The 17,512-nt window shown below is 41.6% G+C and overlaps 1 pseudogene; it reads left to right on the top strand.

Annotated features, from left to right (window-relative positions):
* Window positions 1–13,544: 13,544 nt before the first annotated feature.
* Window positions 13,545–15,725, top strand: LOC129490793 (pescadillo homolog; annotated as a pseudogene).
* The last annotated feature ends 1,787 nt before the right edge of the window (window positions 15,726–17,512 follow it).

Below are 17,512 nucleotides of genomic sequence, written 5' to 3'. Positions count from 1 at the left end.
TAGAAGCATATACACTGGCTCCTAAGCAGCCCAGAAGCCACATAACCCATTCCCTCTTTCACTTCATTGTCCAAAGCAAGTCATGCAGCCAAGACTAATCTCAGAGAGAGAAAGAAGTACAATCTTCCCATGTACCCATGAAGAGAGGGGCTCTGTGAGCATCAGGAGACAGCAGTAATGTCTTCCACAGTGCCTTCTGAGAAAATAGAAGGTTTGCATTTCCAAGCCACAGGAGACAATTAACCTGCAACAGAGTTCTAATCTGTGGGCAGGCCTTCTAATTTATGAATCATTTAAGATTATTTTTTTCTGCAATGAGTGATTACACCAAAATTATTTTTTATTAAAGAAAACACAGGGCCTATTAGGAAATGTTATCATCAACACTTCCTGCAGTGTGTCTCTAACTCATATTTCTGCAGAGAGAAGTCTGAAGTGGTGCTGTGGTGCCTATGTGCATTCATCTGTGAATGTGTTCTTGGGACACTGGGAAGTGGAAACACGTGATTGGCTTACGGTCAAGTTTAGCCAGTGCTTATAAATTTCTCTTTGCAAGGTTAATGACTTAGCCCCTTCTAATTTAGCTGCACTGAAACTTGTTATAAATTTGTTAGTTCAGTTGCATCTGTTTTAGGTCGGCCTTCAAATTGCAGGCTGCTCTCACTCCTTCCCCAAGTTTCCTCCTGTAAAGTTTCTTTGCACTACGTCAATCCAAATGAACACTGAATTTAGGCTTCATTAGTTCTGGCTTCTACTCCCTGCTCTTCCATTAGCTAACTGTATTGCTTAAGAAAAGTTACTTTACCTCTCCAGGCCTTATCTGTAAAACAAGGGAGTTGGCAGGGAAAAGATCTTCCAGCTATAACTACGTATGATTCTAAGTCATGCTGTGAAGGCAGATAGAGAATATGTTTGTTTCTTCCTCTTTTCTGAGTTTATAGCAACTGGAGGAGCTATCTCAGTGCAAGCTTGGCCTCCTAACATACAGCAAAATGCCTTTGAAGATCAGTCACATTTCAGCACCTCCTGATGCATTACTTCCTCGGTTCCCTCCTTGAGAGCATTGAAGTACAGACCTCAGCCATAACGTGCAATCTGTGTGCAGTGTACTTTTTAATACCCTTTTCCTTACTTAAAACAAAAAAGTATACACACAGGCTGCAAAATATTTCTCTACTTATACGATCTTCTGCTTTTAAGAGTTTTTGCTAGGATGATGATGTTGTGGATTGTAACCACAGGTTAAGTAACTGCTCTAGCTTTTAATTGCTCATCGTTCTTAACATTTTTATAGTCACATATGTAACAGTCAGTGGATTCAAACATTCTGGAGCACCAGCTAGGAAAACAGGGTCATATTCCTTCATATGGTTTTGTTGGTATGAGGCCACTGAAGAAATGATTTCAGTAGGAGAAAAGTGTTTCTCAGGTGCCCAACTATAAATAGCTTCCTAAAAAATGGCTTTAAGGACAAGTTAGTGTTTCGCTTGGAAATGCCTTCAACATCTTAAAAATGTTAATCTCAGATTCACAGTCTTTTCTGGATTTTCTCAGCTCTGATGAGTAACTTGGAAATCCTAAAGATTTTGAAGTCGTGTACATTTTGATTAAAACTCTAGTCACCGAGTAACCTTGTGCAAGTTATGTAAATTCTCTGAGCCTCAGTTTCTTCATCAACAAAAATGGAAAGGTACCTATCTAGGGAATCATTGTGATGGTAGCTAAAAAGTAATCTGAGTATACATTATCCATGACAGATGACCAACATCTTCATTCCCACAAAACTGTTGGGATGAGGTTTGCGTTATATATGTCAGTACCGAACTTACATCAAAAGATTAGTTCAGACATTTAAAAAGCACGAAAAACAGGTATAAATTGGTTTACGCAAATCTAGCTCATAAGTAAAGAAAGTGATTATTTGAATTTTGTCAAAATTCAGCTGGAGTGTTGTAAGCTTCCTGGTGATCACTGAGTTAGTAATCTTCTCCTACGTTCTGCTTCATTCTCTGACTTTATTGGTTCAGTGGGCTACATATATCCAAAAGTGAGGATAGGAGACTTCTATTAGGCTGGCCAGTATGAAAAAATACTGCATATGCAACTCTTTTTATTTTATTTTATTTTATTTGAGACAGAGTCTCACTGTGTCACCCAGGCTGGAGTACAGGGGCACAATCTCAGCTCACTGCAACATCCACCTCCCGGGTTCAAGCGATTCTCCTGCCTCAGCCTCCCAAGTAGCTGGGATTATGGGTTTGTGCCACCACACCTGGGAAATTTTTGTATTTTTAGTAGAGATGCGGTTTCACCATGTTGGCCAGGCTGGTCTCGATCTCCTGACCTCAAGTGATCCACCCACCTCAGGCTCCCAAAGTGCTGGGATTACAGGTGTGAGCCACTGCACCCGGTGTCTTTTTATAAATTTTATAAACAACTGTAGCCATCAAACATTTCTTCATCATTCAAGTGATAACTCCAAGATATGTCCATCACCTGTTTATACCTATTATATCTGAATTAAGCCATACATCTTTTTATACTTTCAGTATTTTTAAGTAGAAATCTTGAGAAAATACTGAACAAAAGGAAATTATGCTGTACTGGAGTTCTCTCTGTACTTCAACTTAGCATCTATAAAATGTTCTTTCTTGTTATCCACTGCTCAGGTTTATCATTCAATTTTGTTTGTATTCTATGCCTATAGTTCTTTCCTAATTTTTTTTTTAACTTTAACAATTTTCTGAGGAAAAGAACCAAGCTCACTTTTCCTAAGTTTCAGGTCTTTATAAAAAGCTCAATTCAGGTACTATTTCTGAGTTTCTCTTCATTTCCATGCATTAAGATTTCTTGATTTCTTCCTTCAAAAACAGTTGTCCCTCTTGCTTTCTTTTTTTTTTTTTTTTTTTTTTGGCTCCTCTTCCCAAATTCAGTTTTATTTTCTCAGGCCCCAAACAAAGAACACAGAACCTTAGAGCTAGAAGAAATCTCACATATTATGTAGCCTTCCTGCTACAGATAAATAAAGCAAGGCCCTGAGAAATTACATGAACTATCTTCTAGCTCCCAATCCTTTTCAGTATGAACCCCTCTTGACCCCCCTTCTTCCTGTCAAAATGGAAGAAAGAAGAAAGAAAAAATTAGTTGTTTTAACTTGGGCAAATAATTTTGATTCTTCGAATTATTTTCTCATCTACGAAATGTGGGTGTTTGGGTTGATGGGCAACATGAAGAGGAGTCTGGGGAAATTAAATACATGGCCTATGAATCTTTTTCCAAGTTATAAAACCTACGATTAAGGTATAATGGAGTCATTTAATCTATCTACCAGGAAGTGGAGGGATCTGACAGGCTTATTTCCTTTCTTCCCAATGCCACCTTACAGCTGTGGTCTTGTGGTAACATGGCTGCTACAGTTAGAAACCAAAATTAGAAACCAAGCAACCACAAGAGGAAAGGCTCTGGAACAATTCTAGGCCCTGACCCAGCATTTCCAGCCAAAGACACTGCAGGCATCCACGCTTTGCTGCACATATGGTCTCTAGTCTGCAACTCTATGAACAGTGGGCAATCTCCACATACCTCACATGCATACCTAGAAACCTTCATGCTCACTTAACTGAGACTTTTCAACAAATCTTAGAGAAAAAGAAAACTAGATAACCAGTTATTTAACTACGGACTATAACTCAACTCATAGCAGAGTATCATCAACAGTTCTGCTGCCATGATCCACCATCAGAGAAATACTCAAGTGTTTTTCATCAGAACCACTGATACGAGCTTCTCTGACATTGAGCTATGGATTTTATTGTTATTTTAACTAGAAATTATTGTCAAGCACATGAATTGTATAACATCTGTTTTCATTCTGAAATCCTTTTTCCCAAAGAAGTTTCCTTTTTTTCCTCAAAGAAGTAAGAATTACCATCGAAGACCCAAGAATTCTAAAAACTTCGCAAACTTATACATGAAAATTAAATAAGTTGTCAAAGTCATGGATTTGGGGGTGAAAGGGAGGAGGTTGCAAACTAGTCATACTGATGACCTAGCCTTAGGAACACCAAAAGAGAAAAGTATCCACTGGATTCTTCTCTTCCTATCCAATTGTATAATAACATAGAGGTAAATTCCAAGATTCACTTCAGTTTAGAATTATTTCATGATGATTCCCAGGTTGTCTGAGGTATAAACCATTATGTTCATCCCCCAGAGAGCCACAAGGAATTAGAAAAATACATCGGAACCCTGGAGTCAAGAACTCTTAGCCGTTTACCCACCAATGACACTCAGCTGGGTCAATAATACTTGCTTTCTAAAAAAATATAGGGATGTGATATTACTCCTTTATTAAAACAACCTTTTCAGCTGGCCTGTTTATGCGAATTTTTTTTAAAAAAACACTGTGTTGGTGAATTATGTTACAATTAGTGAAATTTCAGGAAGAAAAGCACTCAGGACTCATATTTTATGGCTGTGTCACTTGAAATATTACGGCTAGAGTCTGATTTATCAACAATCTGCTAGAGGGATGATATTCTTCTTCTGTATTTTTAAGAGGGCAAAAAGAAGACTTGAGTAGTTATTATGTGGCCAGTGACTGATTTATATTGCTTCCCATTGCAGTCAAATCATCTTGAGCAAAAAGGGGGGAAAGGGTAATTGTTAACGGTACAACCTCGCTGTAAAACATAGAGTGTTCCCTTTATACGGAGTTTCTCAACGTGAAGTTTTGTGTGACATTTAATATTGTGGCTGGACTTTCATGTCAGCTGAAATCAAAATTCTCACATAATTACAAAAGGTACATCCTGTGGTTCTCAAGCCACAAAATGATGGCCTAGAACAGAAGGGAAAATATACCTGGGGGATGGGAACGTGTGATATCCTTGCCTTTTTTTTTTTTTTTTTTTTTTGTCATAGCTAACAAGCAAAATAAACACCATCCCAGCGCCCATGGTTTTGACTCAAACATGTAAAGTGTGGGTTCAGAGGATGCTACTGAGATCCCACTTATGCCTGTTGCCAGTCATGTTTCTCTAATGGTATGTTTTAGACATAGAGCTCTATGACTAGGGACAAGCTTAACTCAAACTACACTGAGTTTGGAAGAACATGCCTGCCAGGAGCCTAACGTACTTAATACAACAGGGCTGGGTCAAGAAAGTGTCATTTGGTATTGCTACAACGATAGGAGGCACAGGCTATTTTAAGAACAATATGGTTTGGGGTGATCTCTGTGAAGTTTATGAGTAGTCAGAGAAGAGAACATAAAACTTGCTCTACACATGTAATTAAAATACAGGGTAACTAAATTCATGTGCAAGTAATAGGAGAGCAGAGTGGAGCCAGGGGATCATAATCAACATCCTGGTTGAAGTGAAAAGCAATTTGTGGTGGCGCTTTCAAATTCCTACTTTAGTGGACGGATTTGGAAAGCTCACGTATAGTCTTCCCGGCTGGGTGGGTTTACTATCATAGCCCTTTCATTTTAAAAATGTCTCTAAAAATAGCAGTTGGGTTTGGTTTGGTTTTTTTTTTCTCCAGGAGAAATCACACCATTTTATAAACAAATCACTGTTTCATAGAAGCAAACAGCTAACAGCTAAGCTGCACAGTAATCGGTGTTTCTATTCTCCTTCCATGGTGGGGTGGGGAAGGTTACTGGGCCTGAAACTCCAGCATCTCAGAAATGGCCTCCCACACTTCCATGGGGCCTATCGAATTCCAAAGCATATTCTAAATGTGGATTTGTGAAATAGAGAAAATAGAGTTGGGGAGGAGACTTTACAAAATAACAGATATTACTAACTACCCTGCAGTTGGCTATTATGTGGTCCAAACATCTGTATGATGGACTGAATTATTCACTTTGTCCTGGAATATTAGGAACCACCCATCCCTCCTGTCCAGATGGGGCAGTTGGGATGGCTTAGATCGTTAACCATGCACCATGCTACTACAAATTGGCGGGCTGCCTATGTGACCAAGACTTGGCTCCACACAGAAACGTTCAACTGTTATTCCTAATAAGCCCTATAAAACAGACCCCAAACAGCCACAGACCAGATTTATAAGGTGGTTGGGGTGGGGGAGATAGTAGGATTTGAAGAGATTGTGAAAGAACAAAAGATCTTCCACATGGTTTTGGATTATAAGTGATCTGTAAAAAGAATCATGCACAAAATACTATCTGTGGGCCATGGCCTCCAGAATGTCAACATCTAAACCATACGTACATATTTTGGGGAAAACAATCTCTCTTGTTTTTAAGTGAATTGTTAGCTTGTACCATGAACTATATCAACTTGCAGAACATTAAAGTGGAAAGGGTATTAGACCCCATCTTAATTAATGTCAACATTTTCCCTTATGGGGAAAAATATCCAAAGACACAGCACAGTCAACTTTTAATACTGTGGACCAACCCTGTGTTCTGGAGATAGAGTATAAGTTTGAAGAGACAAGCACTGGCTCTGGATCAGACAGATTCAGCATGGTGTCCCATCTCTGCCACTTTCTAGCCACTACTTCCCCTCTTAGAGTCTCTGTGTCTATGCCTCCTCGGTCAGAATAAAATCAGATCGAGGTCAGCAATGGCTGCCTCTCTCTAAATGTGGCACTAGCCCCTGCTCAGGCAGCATTCATAACAAGAAGAGTGTTTGCATTAGGTAAGATGAGAAGATTCCAAGAAAAAAAAATAACTTTTAGTGGATTGGCAGAAAAAGAAAAAAAAAATCCATCAAATATTCTGGTGCTTAAGTTTTCCCTAGATCCCTGGCGCTTCTAGAGCCTACCTTCTAGGACCCACTGAGGCAAAGAGAGACTGAAGGGGTGGGATTCCACAACACTCCTACCCACCTCTACTACCACCTTCAACTAGAGCAGCTTTGCTTCTTTCTCTTTCACATATTGGGCTCTTCAGCTGTACCCTGTTAAGAAATATGTACATTTATGTACATATCAATTATCCTCCCACCTTCACTCAAAATGCTCGTGGTGAGAACATCATAGAACTGAATATAAAATAGCTGGGCAGTCTCAGGCAAGTCACTTGCCGTCTCTGGACCTTGTACATCTTATCCCTAAAATGGGAAGTTTGGATCAACGACTCCTCAGGTCTCCTTCTGGTGCTAACAGCCTTCCCTCCACCTGTCCTCCCCCTAATGTGCAGCCCCCAGCATAGTGAGAGGAGTCATTTTCCTTTCCCTTTCCTGGTGAAGAGAAGCCATTCTCCTTCCCAGCGAACACATAAGACTTGGGCACAAGCCACGCCCCTTCTTCTTTTTCTTCATTTGAAGTTCCAACCTCTCCCAGGATAACAAGCCTCTCCAATCTGACTGACTTAAAAAACCTTTTCTGTCACTCACTTCTTCATGCTAGGGTGAGGTTTTTTCTGCCCACCTCTCTCCCTCCCCTCAAGAGCTATGAAGAAAGGGAGGAGAGGAGTTCTTGTTTCTCGCTCTTTCTTTTTGTTTTGTTTTTTTTTTGTTTGTTTTGGTTTTCTGTTTGTTTGTTTTTTGAGACAGTCTCACTGTCACCCAAGCTGGAGTGCAGTGGTGTGATCTCAGTTCACTGCAACCTCCGCCTCCCAGGTTCAAGTGATTCTCCTGCCTCAGCCTTCTGAGTAGCTGGGATTATAGGCGCCCACCACCACACCTGGCTGATTTTTGTAGTTTTAGTAGAGACAGCATTTCACCATGTTGGCCAGGCTGGTCTCGAACTCCTGACCTCAGGTGATACGGCCGCCTAGGCCTCCCAAAGTGCTGGGATTACAGGCATGAGTCACCGCGCCCAGCATTTCTCGCTCTTTTTGACTTGCCCTAGTCTGTCTAATATTGTCCTGGCAAAGAGAAAAGGAAGCGGGGCTAACTCAGTGTGTTGGGGAGACAAGTGGTTTTAAGCAATCCTGACTACACTTGCCATAAAATGCCGGCTGTCCACGTTGTTGAACTCTGAGACTTGAATAATATTGTGTACTTTATCTTTATGGCCTCTTTTATGCTAACAGGCCTAGGGGTAGCAAAAAAGGGCAATGTACTGTAGTCTGCTAAAAGCTTTGCCATTTGATTGCTTCATAATTTCACCATTCATCTAATTTGGAGTGCACATTCGTGCAACAAACCTGTCTGTCACCCTTAACAAGCTCTTTGGTACAGACCGGAACAATCTCCCATAATGTAAACAACCTTCTCCTTCGGCAGAGAAAGAAAACACACAACAGGTTCTTAACACTTGCAGAAGTAATTGCCTTGGACTTTCCCACCCCTGGTATCGGATTTCTCAAGTCCCTGGACTCTTCATCAAGGAATATCTTTTAAAACATTTTCCCCCTATTCTTTCTTCAAAGCAATTCCATACACATTTTCTTAATACCTTCTATGCACAAGCCCCCACACTAGCAAATGCAACCTATGGGACCCTCTGTAAGATCTGGGCTTTGCTTCCTGGAGAAAGGCCCTTCTGTAGTAAAGAGAGTACATGCTTTAGAGTAGGACAAATGTTGTTTTGACTTTGAGTCTTCCACTTGGTAGCTCTGTGACCCGGGCAAGTTAATCATTTTCTTCCAGCCACATTTTCTCATTTCCAAAATGAGGTCTAGATATTAGCTGCTATAGATTGGGGGACACCAAAAAGGACGTTAAATGTATGTGTATACACATAATTAATAATATAAAGTGAATTAAATACACGTAAGCGTCATCTACTCTCTGCTCACCCAGCCTGCCATTTCCTATGTCAATTCCTTGAATCAGCCACCTTTTATTTATTTACATACAAATCTATACAAACACAAAAGGAAAGAGAGAGTAAGGGAGAGGGAAAGAGATGCGGATTTCATTTCGCTTCTTCAACTGCTTCCCTTAGGATAAAGACCTTTCCTCAATTAATGAAATTTTCTAATTTGCACAATGTAACAGCTGACACAATTGAATTGAAGGAAGGATAGAGAGTAGACCATGCCACATTTCCATCAATCTGTATAAACATTTAAAGGTCTATAAGAATTGAAATGGTTTAAATTGAAGAAAATTCTCAAAGGGGATCTAACAAGTCACAAGAAGGAAATTTGGGGGCTGCCATATCAAAAATGACAATGAACATTGTGATTTAAAGTTGAAAATAAGCTTGATTTTTTTTTTTTTTACTGCCTTGACATGATTGACTATCGGCTTTGATGTCATATTAAAAAAATTCTACAATAAAAATTCCATAAGAGTTATGGGACCATTTCTTAATTATAACCATCGAAAGTAGGTAAACAAGGCAAGCACCTTCTTTCTAAATGAGTGAGTAGAAAAAGCTAATGACAGATAACATTTAAAACATAAGGACCTGAAGAACTTCTTTACCTTCTCTTTTATGAAAGTGTTCAAGAGTGGTGAGATAATGAGTGAGATAATGAGATGTGAAATGGATAAATTATAGGAAGGTAAAAAATGGCTAAAGCATTGTGGAGAAAAAAACAATATATTCTAATTAGCTGAGCCTGGAAGTTGGCATTTAAGGGAAGCTAAGGAGCTTATAGGGTTATTTATTTGGGCTTTTCATTTTTTTTAGATATGCTGAAGACTTCAATTTATAAAATTATGTGTCTGTCACTCCTACCAAACCATGAGGTCCTGGAGAGAAATGAGACACTATAATGAACCAGGGTCTTCAACTAGGCCCAGCCTACAGTATGCATTTAGTGATGATGATGACAAAGACAACAATGATAGCAATAAAAAGAAAAAGGATAGCTAGTACAACTGGAATAATAACAGTTAACATGTATTCAGCTCCTACTGTGTCCCCAGACACATTTCTAAGAATTGTATATGATGTATATGCATATGTATATACATACATCCTAATTAAAAATTTACGTGATCCTCAGTAGAGACAATATTAGTTTTCCAACACATTTGCAGAATTTTTTTTTTTTTTTTTTTTTTAATAGAGACAGTCTTTCTCTGTCCCCCACGCTGAAGTGCAGTGGTGTGATCACAGCTCACTGCAGCCTGGAACTCCTGGACCAAGAGATCCTCCCACTTCAGCCTCCTAAGTAGCTGAGACTACAGGCATGCACCACCATGCCTGGCTAATTTATTACTTTTTGGTTTGTTTTGTTTGAGACAGGGTCTCGCTCTGTGGCCCAGGCTAAAGTGCAGTGGTATGATCTTGGCTCACTGCAACATCCACCTCCCGGGCTCAAGTGATCATCCCATCTCAGCCTCCTGAGCAGCTGGAGCTACAGCATGCCACCATGCCCTGCTAATTTTTCTATTTTCAGTAGAGACAGGGTTTCACCATGTTGCCCAGACTGGTCTCGAACTCCTGGATTCCAGCAATCTGCCCCGCTCAGCCTCCTAAAGTGTTGCAAAGTGCTGGGATTACAGGTGTGAGCCACCACGGCCAGCCTGTTTTTGTTCTTAATAATTCATGATTCCTTGTCAGTACACCCTTCAAAGAGCCATGGCTGTCTAACTCAGATTACAGAAAGTCTTATGGGACAGAAGACCATGGCTCAAAGAGGATATCCCTGCCAGAGGAGAAGAAAAAGCTAGTCTGTTCAGCCCTGAAGACTGTGAAGCCAAAACTTCAATGGGAACTATCCGTGAATAGAGGGACTGTGTGCAATTTTACTTCTCTCTTGTGTACTTACTTATATTCCTATATTAAACAAGGAACATGCATTACTTCTAAAATAAGTAAAGAAAGACATTATGGAGCCATTTTTTAAAGAGAATGATATTCTACAGTCCATGAAATGAATTTCAATCAACAATAAAATATTTAATGCTAAGACACATTACAATCAGTATTACAAAGGAAAAACAAGAAGCAATGTCATTATGAACACTGTCATTTGAGATTTCTGTCTAGTTTGAGGCCTGAATGCTCTGAGCCCTGAAAATAATAATAAAAATGATTTTGAGAAAGTAAAACAGGACCTCTCTTGAAAGGTTAAGAAAGCTGGGATGAAAGAAGAAAAGAGGGACAACGTATCAACAAATTCAAATTGTCATAAAAATGATATTGACCAGCTGTTCACCACCTCCGTTTAGGACAAAACCAGACAAACATATATCAAATTGCAATGAGTTCGCTGTTCAACAGTAAAACAACCTTCTTGAAAATAAATGTGATAGATACTGAAATTCATAGCTCTTTATCCCTGGAAATACTTTAATATACATGGGCAAGTCTTGAGGGTCTGCATATACAGTTTTGCACAGAAGCTAGACAAGTTACATTCCTGCAAGTCTAACATCACTCTACTCCAATGGATTTAAACTATTTGAACCATGATGAGAGGCCTTCATGTAGTGCTGTATACAAAACAAAGTTTCTCCTGTTGTATTTAAGTTAACTCAACTGTAACCACACTAACACCCAACTTATGAAACAGTTGGCCAAAACTTAGGCTTCTCCAGAATATTTTCTCTAAAAGAAACTTTGCAGCAGAAAGATTTTAGAATAATATTTGACCTCCACTTGGGTTTTCTCTCTTGCTAAACTATAATGAGAACTGGAATTATAATTGGACATGATGGAGTCATTCAACTTGAGCCCATTAGATTGATGATGCCAAAACTGTGGTATTCTGGTTCCTTGGGGAGGGAAGGGGGCATAAATTAAAAGAACATCTATGTTCCTGTACCAATAAACTCAATAAATCTAGTTTCCTGTGTTTTATATTTATTATATTTAATATTTATGCAATGAATTTTCATTAAACATACCACAACAGGCCAAATATATATATGTGATACTTTACAGCACTCGAACTTTTCTATCTGTGCCCTTATCTGATCCTTGCAACAACACTAAGCAGGCTCCAAATTTTATCATTTTAATGATTCTGGAACTAAAGTTCAGAAAAGTTAAGTGACTGGCTCATGTCTATTCAGCTAGTAAGCATTAAAGACTAAAACTGGGGTCATACGGTGAAACCCCGTCTCTACTAAAAATACAAAAAATTAGCCAGGCGTGGTGGCGGGCGCCTGTAGTCCCAGCTACTCGGAGAGGCTGAGGCAGGAGAATGGCGTGAACTCAGGAGGCGGAGCTTGCAGTGAGACGAGATTGCGCCACTGCACTCCTGCCTGGGCGACAGAGTGAGACTCCGTCTCAAAACAAAAAAAACAAAACAAAACAAAAAACAAAACTGGGGTCATATGACTAATCCTTCAAGTCTCTTTCTGTTTCACCATTCTTCTCTACATTCTCTGTTCTTTAGAAGTTCATAGTATAGTTGGTGACATGCAGTTAAAATGGTAAAGAGTATTAATATGAAAATAACCCCATAAGGCAATGCAAAAGTCACAGGAACCCACATAATCAAAGGGCGAGATTGTGGCATAAGTTACAAGGGCTGCTAGAATCTAGGCAACAAAGAAATCATGGTGACCAGAGGAGGCAAAGATTGATTAAGGAAATGACGTCATAAGCTAAGGTATGGATGAAGTTTTTTAGACTAAGAAGGGAAGGAAAAACATTTCAGTTAAAGGGAATGGCAGAAGCACTAAGTGGGAACCTCAGTGGTAGCTTCAGAGGACCATGAAGAGACTAGCTGGAGTGCAGGGTCCACACAGAGTCAGGATGATGTATGGCAGGATCTGGGAGAAGCTTGAATAGGGTAGAATTAATATTGACTAAATATCATTTTACTCTAGGCACTTTATAAACCTGACATCATCTATTTCTGAAATACTCTCAGGGTAATTACCATCCCTATTTTCCAGATGAGGAAATTGATATTTCAGCCATGTTAAGTGGTTTGTCCAAAATCTTGTAGCTACCAGTGTGAATTACCAAAAAATGGCCACAATTTCCTGTCCTAGAAAACATTCCCCTATTCAATATACTTTACCTCTTATTCGAAACAGAAATGTAGACTATTTCTCCAACCCTTGACTCAGGACTGGACTTGTGATAGAAATGTGTCAGGAGTAGCATGGTTGCCAAGGCTAGGACCTAAGACACCTTGCAACATAAGTTTTTGTCAACTGGGAATGCAGCAGCCCTGTGAGCACAAAGCAGTTGGTCTAGACTCCTGGAGGATGAGAGGCCGAATGAAGGAGAACCTCAGTGCTGCAGCCAAGAGCCAGCAGATACTGCCAGAGATGAGTGGCACTTACATCTATCTGGGATACATCCCTCCAGCTAATTGCAGCTGCATCAGTAAGACTGGGTGAGACTGGCAGAGGAAACACCCAGCCAACACCCAGGATCATGAGAAGTCATCACTCTTATTTTTAGGTATTTCTAAGCTTGATTCTTTCTATCATATGACGCCACTAGTGAAATTGAAAAATTTCCAGTTATTAATTGGGAGCTATTTAAAGTATTTGAGTTAGAGAAAGAAATGAAGAGAATACTATTCTAAACAATGAAGTTGGCATTCTAAACTTGCAGAGAAGAAAGTTGAGGTACTTAGTAATTATAACAACTTGGGTTTTAGTTACTGAGTATCATAAAGGTGGTTTGAATTGAGAAGGCAACTTTCCCGCCTACTAATTTCTCTCTCTCTTTGTTAGTAATAAAAACTTCCTCGGGAGGAAGTGGCGCTGTCTGTCCACGCAGCTCTAGTCGGCTCCTCAACGTGGAGCCATGGGAGGCCTTGGGAAGAAGAAGTATGAACGAGGCTCAGCCACCAACTACATCACCCAGAACAAAGCCCAGAAGAAGCTCCAGCTGAGACTGGCTGACTTTAGGCGGCTGTGCATTCTGAAGGGCATTTATCCCCATGAACCCAAACACAAGAAAAAGGTTAACAAAGGTTCTACAGTAGCCCGAACTTTTTACCTTATCAAAGACATCAGGTTTCTCCTCCATGAACCCATCGTCAACAAGTTCTGGGAATACAAGGTGTTAGTCCGGAAGCTCCTGAAGGCCTATGGGAAGAGCAAGTGGAAACACTGTAGAGCGTCTAAAGGACAATAAGCCCAACTACAAACTTGACCACATCAGCAAGGAACGGTACCCTACATTCACTGATGCCCTGCGGGACCTGGACAACGTGATTCCTCTTTTCCACCTTCCTACGGACTGGCAAGGGCCATGTGCAGACCATTCACCATGGAGTTCATGCACTGCATCATCGCTGCTAGTGCCCTGCCACAAGGTCTTCCTGCCCATCAAAGGCATTTACTACCAGGTCAAGGTCCTGGGACAGCCCATCGTGTGAATCACCACTTATGCCTTCTCCCATGACCACCCAACAGACATGGACTACAGGGTCATGGCCACCTTCACCAAGTTCTACCGCACCCTGCTAGGCTTCGTCAACTTCCGCCTCTACCAGGGGCTTAACCTCCACTACCCACTGAAGCTCGAGGGTCAGGCCCAAGGAGAAGCAAAGGCCAGTGAGGGCACCCATGCGTTGGACTCTGAGAGCTCCATGGAGAAAATGGCTGCCCTCAGTGCCAGCCTGGCCCGCATGGTGGTGCCTGCCACAGAGGAGGAGCCCCAGGTGGATGAGTTTCCCGCCAATTGGGAGATGTCAGCGCAGGAGGAAGACCGCAGGAAGGAGCTGGAGGCGCAGGAGAAGCACAAGAAGCTTTCTGAGGGCCTAATGTTCTTCCTGAACCGAGAGGTGCCCCGTGAGGCCCTGGCCTTGGTCATCAGTTTTGGGGTGGGGGGAAGTGTCCTGGGGCAAGTCTTTGTGCATCGGGGCCACCTATGACATCACAGACTCCCACATCACCCACCAGATTGTCGACTGGCCTGGGCAGCAGACCTCCATCAATGGCAGGTGCTACCTGCAGCCCCAGTGGGTGTTTGACTCGGTGAACACTAGGCTTCTCCTCCCCATGGCAGAGTACTTCCCTGGGGTGCAGCTGCTCCCACATCTTTCACCTTTTGTGACCAAGAAGGAAGGAGATCACGTCCCACCTGAAAAACTGAGGCTGCTGGCTCTACAGCAGGGAAAGGACCCAGGAATCCTGTATGCATCAGAAGAGGAGGAGGAAGAGGACGACGACAACGAAGATGATGGTGATGAAGGGGGAGAAAATGAAAAGGAGGAGGAGGAAGAAGATGCAGAGACTGGTTCAAAAAAGGAGGAAGAGGCCCAGCTGGCAGCCCTGGAGGAGCAGAAAATGAAGGGGAAGACAGGTACCTTGAAGCTGGAGAATGAGCAGCGGCTAGCCCAGGTGGAGGAGAGCGAGGCTAAGCACCTGGCCATTATGATGATGAAGAAGCGGAGAAGTACCTATACCAGAAGATCATGTTTGGCAAGAGGCGAAAAATCCGAGAGGCCAACAAGCTGGCGGAGAAGCGGGAAGCCCACGATGAGGCAGTGAGGTCTGAGAAGAAGGCCAAGAAGGCAAGGCTACAGTGAGTGCCGGTGGCCCCTCACAGGGCTGAGGCCAACTCCCAGCAGCTGGACGTGGCAGAAGCAGGCCAGAAGACCTAAGTGTGATGGACACAGTCACTTCTCTCCTCCTCCTTTCTCCAGCCAGCCCTGACCCCTCATGCTCTCTGACTGGGCCGGTGGGCAGCCCTGGCCTCTCTTGGATGGAGCTGCCCTGCTGGTGCCTAGGCAAAGAAGAGGCCTCTGTGCCCAGCCTGATTCTGTGCTCCCAGGAGCCAGTGACAGGAGGTGCAGGGGCCCACCCAACCCCTTACCTGCTGTCCCCATTCACCCTGGCTTTCCACAGCCCCCTCCCACACAGTTGGACCCATGATTCTCAGGGTGCTGTGATGGGGTGAGGGTGGGGGGAGCATTTGTTATTAAATGACTGTATTTTGTGCCAAACAAGAAAAAGAAAAAAAAACTCAACATTTTCTGATGACATGGGCCATCAGGAATAAAAGCTACATTTCCAGACCTCCCTTGTAGATAGCAATAGCCATCAGACTAAGTTCTGGCAATTAAATTATAGCAACAGTGTTAGACAGGAGCATTTTTGCCTCATTTCCTTGTACTTTCATAGCACTTCCAGCCTGAAATACAGATATAAAGGCACATCCTCCGCCACCATCCTGGATCAGGAAGACAAGAACAACACATTAGATACAGTAGTGTTGAAAGATGCCTGCATCCCTGATGACCCCATGGTGCCACCATGCCAATCCTTCTACCTTTGCATTATTTTTATGAAAAAGTGAACTATAATATTATCTTGATGAAGCAACCATAATTTTGGAGTTTTTGTCACATTCAACTCAGCTGATAAATTGGTAACTGGTGCAGGAAAATTCTGGGAAGGAAGCATCAGAGGATTTGGTTCTCCCCAGGTACAGAAGACAAAGATGATATCCAACAATGAAAGAAGTTTTCAGCCTGGATAATTCAAGACACTATAGTATTTTCCCTTTTATGTAGTCAGTTCCCACCCCTCCCCTTAGACAACCAACACATCAGGGAGTCTTTGAATCATTATGCGGTCTTCTCATTCTGTAGTTTGAACCCCATGAGTACCAAGTCACACTAGTTGCCCATTCCAAAATGCAGCCAAGTAGGAAGACATTCATAGTGTGAGTAGAACGCCCATAAAAAAAGTTGGCCAAGATCAACACTCCCAATCCTTCTCTTACTTGGAGTAAAGTTGCTCTTATCCCAGAAACACTACAAACATGTACAACTGAAACCTGCAAAATGAAAAAATGTCATTTGGGATAGAAAGAAATGGTGCTCAAGATGCCTGGTATACATCAGTCAACAAACAAAAGACACAAATCTTCTGCCTTCATGGAACTTAGATTCTGCCAGGGACAGGCCAATAATAGAAGAATAAATATAATCAGTAAAGTAAACGGTATGGTATGTTAGACAATGATACATTCACTGTAAAAAGAGGAAAAGAGCAACTTGGGAAAAGCAGAAGTGTCCTCAGCAAGAGTTTGGAAGGAGCAATGTTCATTTCTCAGGATACATATTTCATTAGAAGGTAGGTTAGCTGGAGTATATAGAACTTTCAGGAAAAGAGGTTTGTAAACATCCACAAAAGAGATGAACTTACTGCAGACAATTTTTCAGGAATAATAATGTGTTCAATCCCTTTGGGTCAGTGAGATAGCCTGAGTGGTTTAATCAAATATGGGTGAGATCCACATATAATGGTTCCCAGTTTAGAAAACTAAGGAGCCCAGTAGAATTAACATTATCAACAGTACTGTTTAATAATTAAAGTCACATAATAACTATAATCAGTTGAACATAGCCCACATTTATTGAACTTTAACTACATGTCAAGCACTGTGGAAATTGATTAAGAGAGATAAGCTCTCAGAGGAGATGGTACTTGAGGTAGAGGGAATCCTATTGAAATACTTTTTTTTTTTTTTTTTTTTAGATGGAGTCTCACTCCGTCGCCCAGGCTGGAGTGCAGTGGCACGATCTCGGCTCACTGCAACCTCTGCCTCCTGGGTTCACACCATTCTCCTGCTTCAATCTCCCAAGCAGCTGGGACTACAGGTGCCCACCACCACACCCGGCTAATTTTTTTGTATATTTAGTAGAGACGGGGTTTCACCGTGTTAGCGAGGGTGATCTCGATCTCCTGACCTCAGCCTCCCAAAG

Source organism: Symphalangus syndactylus, chromosome 9, assembly GCF_028878055.3.
Source record: "Symphalangus syndactylus isolate Jambi chromosome 9, NHGRI_mSymSyn1-v2.1_pri, whole genome shotgun sequence".
NCBI classification, from domain to species: Eukaryota; Metazoa; Chordata; class Mammalia; order Primates; family Hylobatidae; genus Symphalangus; species Symphalangus syndactylus.
This window is presented reverse-complemented; position numbering and strand designations above follow the sequence as displayed.